At 38.3% G+C, this 12,955-nt stretch overlaps 1 protein-coding gene across 5 annotated transcripts in view; it reads left to right on the plus strand.

The window, feature by feature from the left end:
• inpp4ab (inositol polyphosphate-4-phosphatase type I Ab) overlaps nucleotides 1-12,955 on the plus strand; it is a 55,027-nt gene that overhangs the window by 2,089 nt on the left and 39,983 nt on the right. For 4 of the 5 annotated variants that reach the window (XM_066666654.1, XM_066666658.1, XM_066666659.1 and 1 more), the window contains exon 1: nucleotides 3,345-3,464. The exons of the other annotated variant lie outside the window; for it this stretch is intronic. The gene's annotated coding sequence lies outside the window, so the exon portion shown is untranslated. Of the gene's footprint in view, nucleotides 1-3,344; nucleotides 3,465-12,955 lie in introns of those variants that run through there. 5 annotated transcript variants of the gene reach the window in all.

The following is a 12,955-nucleotide window of genomic DNA, read 5'->3' on the forward strand; positions in this document are numbered from 1 at the left end:
GCGGCTACAGACAATGAATGAATGAATGAATTATGTAAGAAAAGAAAGACGCCTATAACAACAGAAGGAGGGGACACAACTAATGTTTTCACCAGCTCAAGCAAGTGACCAGCTCAAAACACTTGGTTGAGGATGAGGAAAATCAAAAATGCCTTTAAGAATTCAACGGGCTATGAGCTCTAACTCAGTCAGATAAACTACACTGACTCAGCACAGCAACTATTCTGTTTGTTTTGTTATTTACTGTGAAGCTTTAAGGTTACATTTATTACTATAGTTGTTTACATTAGCTGTTTACATGCACACACTAAATATGTCGCATTATTTTTTTATACAAAATCAGAATCTTGGTAAGTTACTATTGTTTACAAAATAAGCAAATGTTTAATTTAATATAATTAATATTAATATAGCATTTATTTTGTTGCAATAGTGTGTTAAATTAATGAAAGTATTTTTCAGTGTTTTGTCATATCACCAAGAATATCATTATTGCCAAAATCTGGATATTATTTTTAGAACATATCGCCCACCCCTAGTGGCAGTGCAAATAGTTTTGCTGGCACAAACCATCAGGCCACTGTCTGTGAGGAGTTTGGTGTGTTCTCCCGCTGTCTGCGTGTGTTTCCTCCCGGTTTTCTTCCCGCAATCCAAAACACATGTTGGTATGTGGATTAGTTGTGTGAGATTGTCCACAGATGTGAGTGACTGGGTGAGTGTATGTAATTATCCACAGCTGTGAGTGACTGTGTGATAGACTGATGCTCTGTCCAGGGTGTGTTCCTGCCGTGCGCCCAATGTTTTTGTGTAGGTACCAGACCCACCATGACCATGGTCAGGATTAATTCATTCATTATCTGTAACCGCTTATCCAGTTCTGGGTCGTGGTGAGTCCAGAGCCTACCTGGAATCATTGGGCATAAGGCAGGAACACACCCTGGAGGGGGCGCCAGTCCTTCACAGAGCGACACACACTTACACATTCACAACTACAGACACTTTTGAATCACCAATCCACCTACCAACATGTGTTTTTGGAGTGTGGGAGGAAACCGGAGCACCCGGAGGAAACCCACGTGGACACGGGGAGAACACACCCACTCCTCACAGACAGTCACCCGGAGGAAACACACGGGGAGAACACACCACACTCCTCACAGACAGTCACCCGGAGGAAACCCACGTGGACACGGGGAGAACACACCACACTTCTCACAGACAGTCACCCGGAGGAAACCCATGTAGACACAGGGAGAACACACCACACTCCTCACAGACAGTCACCCGGAGGAAACCCACGTGGACACGGGGAGAACACACCACACTTCTCACAGACAGTCACCCGGAGGAAACCCATGTAGACACAGGGAGAACACACCACACTCCTCACAGACAGTCACCCGGAGGAAACCCACGCAGACACAGGGAGAACACACCACACTCCTCACAGACAGTCACCCGGAGGAAACCCATGTAGACACAGGGAGAACACACCACACTCCTCACAGACAGTCACCCGGAGGAAACCCACGCAGACACAGGGAGAACACACCACACTCCTCACAGACAGTCACCCGGAGGAAACCCATGTAGACACAGGGAGAACACACCACACTCCTCACAGACAGTCACCCGGAGGAAACCCACGCAGACACAGGGAGAACACACCACACTCCTCACAGACAGTCACCCGGAGCAGGACTTGAACCCACAACCTCTAAGTCCCTGGAGCTGTGTGTCTGCGACACTACCTGCTGTGCCACCATGCCGCCCCATGGTCAGGATGAACTGGTTAAATAACGTTTTTCTTTTTATTATTTGTCATGATTTTCAGAAGAAGTGATACTACAGTTGATAAGATGTTTCCTGATGAATCAGTCTAGAATTAAAACAGAAAAGCAAAACTTTTCAAATGGAACTTTGTGGGACTTTACAGGAAATGTTACAGTTTTGTTATAAACCAAGGACTGCCTGGTTATTCATATGACTCACAATGTTATAAAACAGTGCTTGACAGGCCTGGGGATATTGCGGTCAGCTGTATCAGAAACTACACAGATTTGAATCATGTTTCTTTCTGCTAGTGTTGTTTCTTTGGAAGAAAAGTAGTAATGAAACTAAATTAATAAAGAGAAGGAGAAGTTTTAATGAAAGTTAACATGAAGTTCATGGAAAGGGGCTCTTCCTCTTCATGGGTAAATGATTAGACATTCTACTGGCCTGTGAGATGCCAAAGTTAACTACTATGCTAATTAATTACAATTTAGAGGTGTTGAGATTTAACTGATACGGTGTACGAAGCCTGCTGGAGTGTAACAAGTTCAGATAGATGTTAGTATGAACTGTAAACTTCAACGCAGAAGTGCTAGCATATATTCTACAGAATGAGATAAGAATGAGCCCCAGGCAAAGGTGGAAATTCCCAGAAATTTGTTTCAGCTGTGTTGACTCACCTGAGGCTTGCTTGAGAAGACTACAGAAGCCAGTTTACTTTTATTTTGCTTACTCTGGACCTGGCTGTTTTTAATAAACTGATAAGTCATTGATAGAAGTGAATTTAATAAAATATGTAGGTCAAGGAAAAATTAAATAATAGTTTTTAACACCTATATATTATTAAATGGTTTTAACTGAAAGTCATCTACTTACAAAAACTGACCACGTGGTGGCAGCACAGTTTCTTGCTCAGAGACTTAAAATTCATATGGTTTTTATTGCACCTGGGCATGTGTTTGTGGACAATGTATTATTTTCTGAAATTAAATTTTATTTGTGTAATGCATTAATAACTTATAATGCAAAGGGTTTACACTAGATGTTGGTACATTTCTACAAGCATTTAAGGGCACTGGAGGTTTCAATATTACAGTAGACAAAATATTAGAAATAAAATATCGAATCAGCAATTATTTATAATAATTTTATATAATATTAAGCTGCATAATACACTAATTTAAAAAATATATATTTATTTAATCACAATGATGGTAAAATATGTCTTAGTAGAGCAGGCATGGGGAATTATCCCCAGCCCTTCTGAGTAAAAGTTGTATTATTTAAATATTATTATGACTATAGATCTGTTATACATTCGGATCACATGATTGTAAAATGATATTCTAATGTATAAGTATTAATATGGAGCCGAACTGTTGCCATTGCAGCTGCAATGAATGCAAACCCAATAAACAAATAAACAGTGCAAATGCATGTTTAAAGTAAGATATTTATCCAGATATTATTATATTGTACCTGCGTACTGGTTAATGTTAATTGCGCACGTGTAGTTGCGGACGGAACGTGTGTGGTGGGCGGGGCCGTGATGGTGATGTCAGAAGCGAGGGCGGGGCCAGGTTATGCAGTGGCGCAAGAGGCGTCTACAGCAGAGCTGCGTTCAGATCAGCGGGCTTCATTTAGGACTATTTTTCCTGGAAATATGGACTAACTGTGTGGACCACGAAAATGTGAGTGCAGTTCCCTTTATAGTTCGTTTGTAGTTCCTATAGATCCCCCGGGAGTCGTTACACCACCGGGTAAATTCTCTCCTGAGCCCTGTTTACTTTGCTTTGGCCAAAGGCAGTGCTAGGCTGTTCGCAGAGAGGATAAACTTGTGAACAAGTAACTTATGAGGCTGAAAAGACGGCTTCCTACTCGCTGGCTTCTTACAATTTGTCCATTCCGCCTTAAAGAGTGTTTCCGTTTATTTGATTACAGTACAAACATTTAAACTTAAGCGGTACTAGTTACCTTGTATAGCACTTAAGGTGGAACGGAAAAATGGAAGTGGTGCTGCAGGTTATTGTAGTAATATATGTAAACTTAAGCCATAAATCATTTATCCGCTGCTCTATTTAAGGTGGAACTAAAAAGTCGTGTTGACAATTACCTGCTTCAACATTTAAGGTGGAGCTGAAAAATGAATTGCTCCTGGAGTGTATTTGCACTTTAATAGTTACATGCTAACATACAATTTTAAGGTGGAACTGAAAACTTCTTCAGTGACCCTGCAGTTTTAGTATTGTTTTTCGATATTTTAATTTGTCACGTTTTAAGCTTAAATATTAACAACAGATCCAGCTCAACAATCCTCATCAACTCAAATAGCTAAATATGTAAATAACAAATGAAAGAAAGTAAATATGTAAATGTATTTCATTATCTTAAAAAAAATTAGTGTGCCTTGAAATTATATAGGATCTCAGGATCAGTTAATGTACACCTGTGTACCCCTTTGGCTTCAGCTGCTTTTTATTTGACTGCATTCCGACAGTAACCTGCTGCACTATTAAAGGTGTAACAAAATCTAGTTTGTAAATGAGCTACTTAAATTTGAGCTTCATGGAGCAAGAGCATTTGTGCTGTTTGCTGTCTTTCTGGTTGTGTGTGAATTTTATTGAGTTTAGTAATGAAAGCCAACAAAGTTAATAACATTTCTAACATAAAATAGGCTTCTTTGCTGAACAGAAAATGTTGGAATAACCGCTGAAAATGGTAGCTACCTTGCTCAAGAATTTTGCAAGTAGCTAAACACATTCACTCATAAAGTTTGTAATATAGGCTAAGTTTGTATTCTGAGTAAGGTAAGTTTTATTCCCTACATACCCAACGTTAATTTTATAGAATAAAAATCCAGTGTTATACAAGATGTTCTACTCTACTTTTGAAAGTGTGAATATGAAATTGCCTCCTATTTGAAGTCATTGGTTCCTTCAAGGAAGTCAATGAAAGGGAAATTCCAGATATCATCTTTTCTGGTAGCTCTATTTTTTAGATTTAAGCAAAGTCTTATGGTGTAGACAAAATTTGTTAAAGAACCCTCTCTTGTTAAAACCAAAGATTTTTTTAAAAACATTTTTAATAGATCTGTGTAGTGGTAAGACATATCATGGGCAAAATAAGCATTAAGTGTCATGGCTGAAAATGCCCGCTTTGGTTCCAGAGGCGGTCTCTAACAACCAGATTCAGAGAGTAAGGGGTTCTCACGTCATAACCTACGGAAAAAAATCCTGTCAGCTTGTGAGTTGGGGCTTTTGAACTGCAGGTGAGAGGCAAAGTGGAGAGAGAGAGAGGGGGAATCTATTTACATAATCATAGATCCATGCCTCCTGAAGGAAAGATGAGCTGTAGAGTTATATCTAAGGCAATGTGGGTTTGGTTTTGTAAATATATTATTAATATATAATTGATCATTTATCATTGTGTGTTCCTGTCACGGCTCAGACAGTTACCTGTTAAACTGCTCTAAAGTAATTTGTTTAAATATTAATTTTAAACAGAAATTTTGAAACAAATTAGCAAGGTCTGCTTGAAATTGCTGATCGCAAATACATTGTCCAAACATTATAAAACTGAAAAAGCACATTTGTTACTTGCAGAAGGAAAATGGGTATCTACAACAATGAGATATTGCTTTGCAGTAGTATTGAAATATATTTTCAAGTATATTTTTCTGTTCATGTTGGAAAGGCACATGCAGGGAAAAGGTGGCTTTTCCTGATGAAGGCGTATTTTTGTGAACTTACTCACTCACACACTCACTCACCCACATTTAACAAAATGATGCACAAAGGGTGCTAATCAGTGCTTGGCTTCAATGATAAGGTGGGTCTTAGTTTCATATTAACCGGTATTTTTTTTTTCTTTTTTTGCCTTATGGATGTCATTAGTACTTTAAAGAGTTGAGAATTTGCAGGTTTCTTGACAATATGCCTTTTTATGTCACAACACAAAATGACTGTATTACGTAGACATTTTTGAAACCGTCAGTGGAATTTCTTTTTTTTTTTTATGTTTGTGTGGAGGTGTAGATGGTATAGACAGGTTAACTGGAATGTGAGAACTGCTCATATTTGTTTGGAAGCTGACAGGCTGTTGCATAAGCGTGTTACAGAAAAGCAATGTGGTTGCTCTCACTCTGCTTGGGGATTTGAACAAGTTCTACTCAGCTGAAAGGAAAACACAAGATTCCCATGTGCATACACAGCAGATATTTTACATCAGACTAAAAACTCTTAATTGACTGTTTAGCCTAATCCATTTAAATGGAAATTTGCTGGATGAATGCCTCTTATTTCATGTACATTGTTTTGTAAGTAATGATCTAGCCTAATGAAGAATCCCTCGGCTGGATTCTTATTAGCAGTAGATGATCACAATTAGCACTCCAATTTAAAGAATATGTATCACCCTTGTATTGGCGTAGACATAATCTTGGCTACAATGGGGACTTGCTGTACCATATTCCAAGAGATGCCAATCGAGTTATTTTCTTCTCTCCAATATGAGTATTTGAACTAGACATTACTGATCCAATCACAAAGATCAATGAAGTCACTGGTATTGTCATAATAACAATGTAGACTTTTTGTTCTATTTTTCAAAATCTATTAATTTGGTCTATTGTGTTAAAATGCAATGGGAGGATGTGGACTTGTCATGATAGACTGCTATCTGGTTCACTTAAAGCCTGCTTCATAGAAAATTGAATTTTCGATGACTATTGAAATATTTCGATGACTATTGAAAAGACACAGTAACAATCAGACATTAAAAATGAATAATTATGGATTTTTTCTATATGTAAACCCATGCAGATATTGTATATTTCCATTTATATGCTTTCATATTATTAAATTCTTAACATCCTTTTTTCCCTAGTTTATTGTTTCTGAATCTCTATTGACATTGATATAGATGCTAAACCCATTGAATCTCTCATTAGTGGACCTCTGACTCATTACTTGAACTCTCAATTCTAGTTTCACCGGTGTTGATCTTTCATTCATTTATTCATTCATTCGTTCATTCATTATCTGTAACCGCTTATCCAGTTCAGGGTTGCGGTGGGCTGGCACCCCCTCCAGGGTGTATTCCTGCCTTGCGGCCAATGATTCCAGGTAGGCTCTGGCCCCACCGTGGTATTCTTCTTACCATGTGTTCAAGTCTCAGCTCCTCAAGGTCAGTCCCGCCTGCGGTCAAGCCTGGATGTGTGAATTACCACTCCATCTTGGAAAGGCAAATTCCTTTGGTTTATATTCAGAGAACTCACTAAGGCGTGCTTGCCCTGGAGATGTTGGTAGTGACTTCAGGATATTTAGCCCCATGCCAGTTTAGATGAGGAGTTGTAACATGGCTCTCAGAGACTGGCCTTCATTCATCTTTAGGCACGGTAGAAATTATTTTCTCCTGCAGTTACTGTGCTTTGGGCCTTAGTTATAGATGTGCTTTGAAATTTGGGATAGATGGATTTTCTAATGACTTTGGCAAAGTGCAAGTAATAGTACATCATATAGCCCTAAACCATTAGAACAGTATTAGTGTGCAAGTTGGCTTGTAGTTACACAACACTGCTCTTCATTTCTGATGTGCAGGAGTAATCTGGAGAACACCAAACCCACGTGCGGGCCGAGGTAGAGTTGCTCTAAACCTTTTCTGCACTTGAGTAGATTCTCTGGGGGACAAGGACTATGCCTGTAAACGTGAACATACAAATGCACCTGCTGCATGGCCTTTGGGGGGGAAATTACATTACACAGTGGTGGTCCTGATGCTGTACTTGCGTAAATAGTATCCGCTCTCCAGTTGTGTAATAATATAGAGCAAGTCTACAATGTTATATTGCGGTAATCACATAACTAATTAATCCCAGTTTGACGTTACCTGAATATTATATTTTTTTGATATGAAGCAACTGGTTTATAACTCACTAATTGACTGTCCTAGTGCTTATGAGAGTGGTGTTTCCCACTATATTCGCTGTATTCTTCTTTGTTTAACTGCTCTTTAAGATGGGCAATAGGAATTAACATTGGGATTTAATATGTTCACATCAGTTCATCTGTGGCTTTATGAAACTGAGAACGTCTCCCAGAGATGATCCAGGAACAATGGAGTTTATTGGTCAACAACATTGTAGAGAGAATATTATGAAATTATAAATATGTTTATTCTCCACCGCTACACTCCAAAGATCAGCTATATGTATTTAAAACATCTATGGAAATAAAGGCAATGGCTTTCGAAAAACTTGTATCAGAAGAAGAAGCTTGTATCAGTAATAAAAATAATTTGCAACCCCTTATATATGTTTAGCCTGGCATGCATTTGCATGTTTATGCTTAATGTCGCAACCACCACATAAAAACTAACATCTTTTAAGCAGTCTGGAGGTGGGTTGAATGTATGAATGTTAATGGAAATGTAATATAACAATGTAGCTATTATGCTTTGTCCTCTACCTCAGTGAAATGAGTCTGTTACATTACCAGCATCAGTGTACTAGCGATGAGCAACGCTAGCAGATGTTCATCATCACAATATAGTCATTGTCACCATTGAAAGAGAGAGGATGGAATTGTGAACTTGTGCATTTAGATTGTTATTTAGACCCGTTAGGTCTTTGTGATTTAGAGGTGTTTTGAGAGAATTGGGTATGAGGTCAAATTTTTTTATACAAGTGTAATGATGTCTGTATGTTACAATGATAGTTTATCAAAAATGTATACAGAGTGTAATAAAACAATGAGCAATAAGAGGCAATTTGTTACTGCAGTTTTATCACTGGGAAGGGTATTATTATTTTTTTTTTCTTTTTCCAATGTTCAATTCATAAATTTATTTATTTACAGAACACTTTCACAATAACCTACAATTCCACCACACAATGTAGTCCATTAGCAATGAGCACTGTTGCTGGGCAGCACAAACACAGAGGTTTAGCTATAGTAACGTACCATATTCACTCCATGAAACCAAATATGTTCAGGTGGGTTAAGAGTGTTTTAGCTGACTAGAAATGCATAGAGTTTTGTCCTCGTTCTGAAGGGACTTCTACTCTAAAGGAGAGTTGCAGGAAGGGCTCCCTTGGGGCTGTGTTTTTAGGCTTAACCTCAAGAAGCTGGCTAAGTAACATTTAAGTATCAAAACAATCTGTAGCACTGTAATTCTGTTCTGATATCATGCTGTTTGGGGCAATAACCTATTTTAGGGACCTATAGCGGCTCAGCCAATCAGATTGTATGATCAGACCTATCCATTTTATAAAGTAGATATTTACTACAAATTATTTTAAGACTGTTTATTTTAAGAGTAATGCAAGGACTATGCCAGTGGTTCTCAAACTTTTTAGACCAAGTACCACCCATTATCAAATCAAAACAGCAAAATACCACCTATGATTTTTACCACAGATACATGTGCACCCCTGGTTCTTCCTCTGTTCCGGGGGCATAAGGCAAAATCTTGCTTGCATTTTGCATGTTTTTGCCTTGCCTAAATTAATTACTAATAATTATAGGGAGAATAGAAATAACTAGGCCTAAGCTGAATGTTTTAAACAAAATTATACATTTATGAGAAAATCTAAAATTTATGGACAATATTCATTTTGAAAAAAAAAAAAAAAAACGAGAAGAGGTCAATTTAATATCAGTTATGTGCTTTAATAGGCTACAGGTGAAAACAGCGTGGCACTTGGGGCAGGTGCTCACAGCGCCTCTCTGCTGTGTCAAGCCTTGTTTTAGGGCTGCAGCGATGCAAAGAACGGCCACGTTTTCCTTCAGCTGAGTGTTTTCTTCTATATTGTCTTCACGTGTACAGAATTCTTGCTTAGATTTCTCTATTTTTGCCTCTGGACTTAGTCCTTCTAGGCTTCAGAGTATTTCTCAGGCTTGTTCTTCTCGTTTTTGCTTTGCCCTTTTTATGATAAAATCCAATTTGCTCACGTCTGTGTCTAGACATTGCGTATGTGCATTAAGCAACTAAAACTGGACTGACTTTACGCAGATTTCTCAGAAAACTGGGGAATCACTTTCCTTCCCTTTATGTACGTTATGTAATTTACACATAAAAACTTTAGATTTTCAGTTATGAATAAATTCCTCAATTAAGTAGTAAATTTATCGAGGTCATTTGGCATACCACCTCTTGCTGCTTCACGTACCACTAGTTGTATGCATACCACAGTTTGAGAAGCACTGGACTATGCAATTGATCTTGCTATCTCTCATTTGTAAGATGTTTATACAGTTGCCAACAATACTGATACTGAGCTGATGCCACATTAGCATTGCGAAAAAGATACTAACACATCGCACTTTTGCTTATGCTGGTATTTTTATGAATAGTCAATAGAAACTGAGTAACATACTTTTCTCTATAAAATTGCTAAAAGTTAATAGATACCTTTTTATATTTTTAGAAGTGCTAATTTGTTGCTGTTTGTGTTTGTTGATACTTAGCATTAGTTCACATGGAGTTATCACTGTTGAGTTACACTGAGCATGTATAAGAAAGGCAAAGTGCATGCTGCTCATGTATCAATGTGCAGCATTGTTTTTAAAGTAAACTTTGTGTCACCACGCAGACTTCCTGTTATTCTCAGTGTTAGAGCTGAAACAGTGAAACCTTTTGAAGACCTCCCCACCTGGCATTAGACGGGAACTGTTACAGCAGTTTCAGATTTTAAACAAAGAGGAACTAGAAATGTCTTGAGTCAAGTGTCCTCTGTTAGCCGGCTGGTCACTTTCCGCTTACCAGAAGGATCGATCAACATGGCATCTTGATGGCCGCCTATAATCCTCGCTCTTTTTGTCAAGCGCACTAAATGGTTTTGTCAATATGCAGCCAGATGGCTCTTATCTACAAATTGATCACAGTGCGGCATGTAGGGAATGCAGTTCGCTATGAATGCATACAGGTCAGAAAGTTTGTGCGTGCTAGGGCTTGGAGGATCTGTTGATTGGGCGATAGTATTAGTCAGTGCTGATGATTTTATCATCAAAAACGGAACTGATAAAGCTCCAACTTTAATGTTACGTGTTATTAATAATGAGAATAATTAGCGAAATCCCACGTTTGATTGGTATTTTTATTCTTGTATACCAAGTTGAGTAACCTGTTGTCTCCTTCTAGAACACAAACTGCGTAGAAAATGGATCGTTCAATGAGGTGAATGACATTCTAAAAAGTATGTGCTATGAATGTAGCTTCTTTTTCTAACTGACACTGTTATTTGTCTTTGAAATCTGTTATGTGCCTCTTAACGACAGAATACTTGTTTTGGTGTGGAGTCACACAACTGCTAGCTTGGCTGTATTTATCAACCTCGGCTAACAGTCAAGATTGTTACCATTGAGATTGCCAATATATTTAAGTTGTGTTTACATACTACAGCCTTGGTGTTGTGAGCAAACATTAATAATTGAAACAATTCTTTTTATGAAAATAAATACAATATAAACCCACAATAAAATGTGCATTATAATAAAAACTGCATGTCACTTTTAATGGACCTGGCTGAATATCTTTTGGGTTGCTGAGTTAAAGGCAGTGTATTACTTGGGATATGTAGCTTATCTAGCTGTGCCCAAGGTTAAAACATACAGTATGTGCAGGACCCCAAGTCCTGACATTGTAGGAAAACAAATGTGCGTGTGCATGTAAAGTAAAGCAGAGATCTAAAACGCATGCTGCTGGAGGGAAGATGACCGATGCTCATTTTCATCTGAAAGGGTTACATCTGTTGTTGCCTTTTTAAAGAAATTATGCATGCTCCAGTCTGCATAATGGTCTTCTAGCAAGGAGGGGTACATTGCCCTCTCACACACACACACATACACACACAAAGAGACATAGTGAATGGTTTAAGCAGTGCATGTGGCTCCAGCACATTGATCAGTGTCTGCCCGATGGTGCTGAGGCCATCTGGAGAGCCTCAGCATTGGAGACTTTCTCTATTTAGAGCATCAGCACAGGAGGCCTTACTTCATAGAGCTGCAGGCCAGATCCTCCTCCGAGCCAGATACATTGTGGTAGCAGTGTTTTAAGAGACAATTTACCGTGATTCATTTTCTCAATAAAAACTTCATTGTTCATGTTCACTGGTATCTCATAGGTCTAGACAATATGGACAGATGGAATATATATAATGTTACAGTCAGGGGTGCACTGCTACTACACTGGCCATATATAGTAACACATTGGGTAGATACAGGCATAATACGCACATAATTTAAGTTATTTCTATTGAAAAGTTTCTTTTTGTATGTGTTGTATTTAGTGTTGTGTTCTCCCTGTGTCTGACTGGGTTCCCTCCGGGTGCTGCACTATCCTCTCACAGTCTAAAAACACATGTTGGTAGGTGGATTGGTTATTCAAATGTGTCCATGGGTGTGAATGTGTGGGTGTGGTGCCCAGTGATCCCAGGTAGGCTCCAGACACACCAAGACCCTGAGCTGGAGAAGATGAATGAATGAAGGAATGTATTACTTTATTTACATATTATACATTATTTCTTAGACACTGTGAACTAAAGCCCTTCAAAATAGTGCAAAAATATGATATGTTGATATTTTGGAAAAATACACTGTCGAGTTTTCTACAGTGAGTCTTTCTAACTTCAGTTTCAGTGCCAGGCATTGAATAGCACCCAATTTTGGAGCAAGTCCTGAATGTGAGTGAGATACAAGACTCAGTTCCATGAGGTGATTAACATTTTAAAAACACAAGCCCACAGCGTTTGGCACAATTTGGCCACGGTATGGTTTTTTTTTTGTTTTTGTTTTTGTTTTTTTTCATAACCATTTCCTTCCTTATTGTTAACTGGCTACCCATGAATTCTCCTGTTTATCACATTTACTTAGAATTTACACCTTTACATGTTGCTTTTAAAAACCAGATGGTTGCAAACATTAATTAATTCCTTTCAGTTAAAACTGAGCTTTGGCAGTTTGGTGATGTCTTATTGGCACTCTGAGGCAGTTTGTCTGTTTTAAAGTAATTACCTTTCTGAATATTTTACTTGCAGAACACTGAACAGCTTTCATTGGATGTAGTGCATCATTTGTCATTGATAGCAGCATTTAATAGAACACTAGGTAAGATTTTTGCTTGTGTGTACTGTTTAGGGCGGCACAGGTAGTGTCGCAGTCACACAGCTCCAGGGACCTGAAGGTTG

Source organism: Hoplias malabaricus, chromosome 3, assembly GCF_029633855.1.
Source record: "Hoplias malabaricus isolate fHopMal1 chromosome 3, fHopMal1.hap1, whole genome shotgun sequence".
Lineage (NCBI taxonomy): Eukaryota > Metazoa > Chordata > Actinopteri > Characiformes > Erythrinidae > Hoplias > Hoplias malabaricus.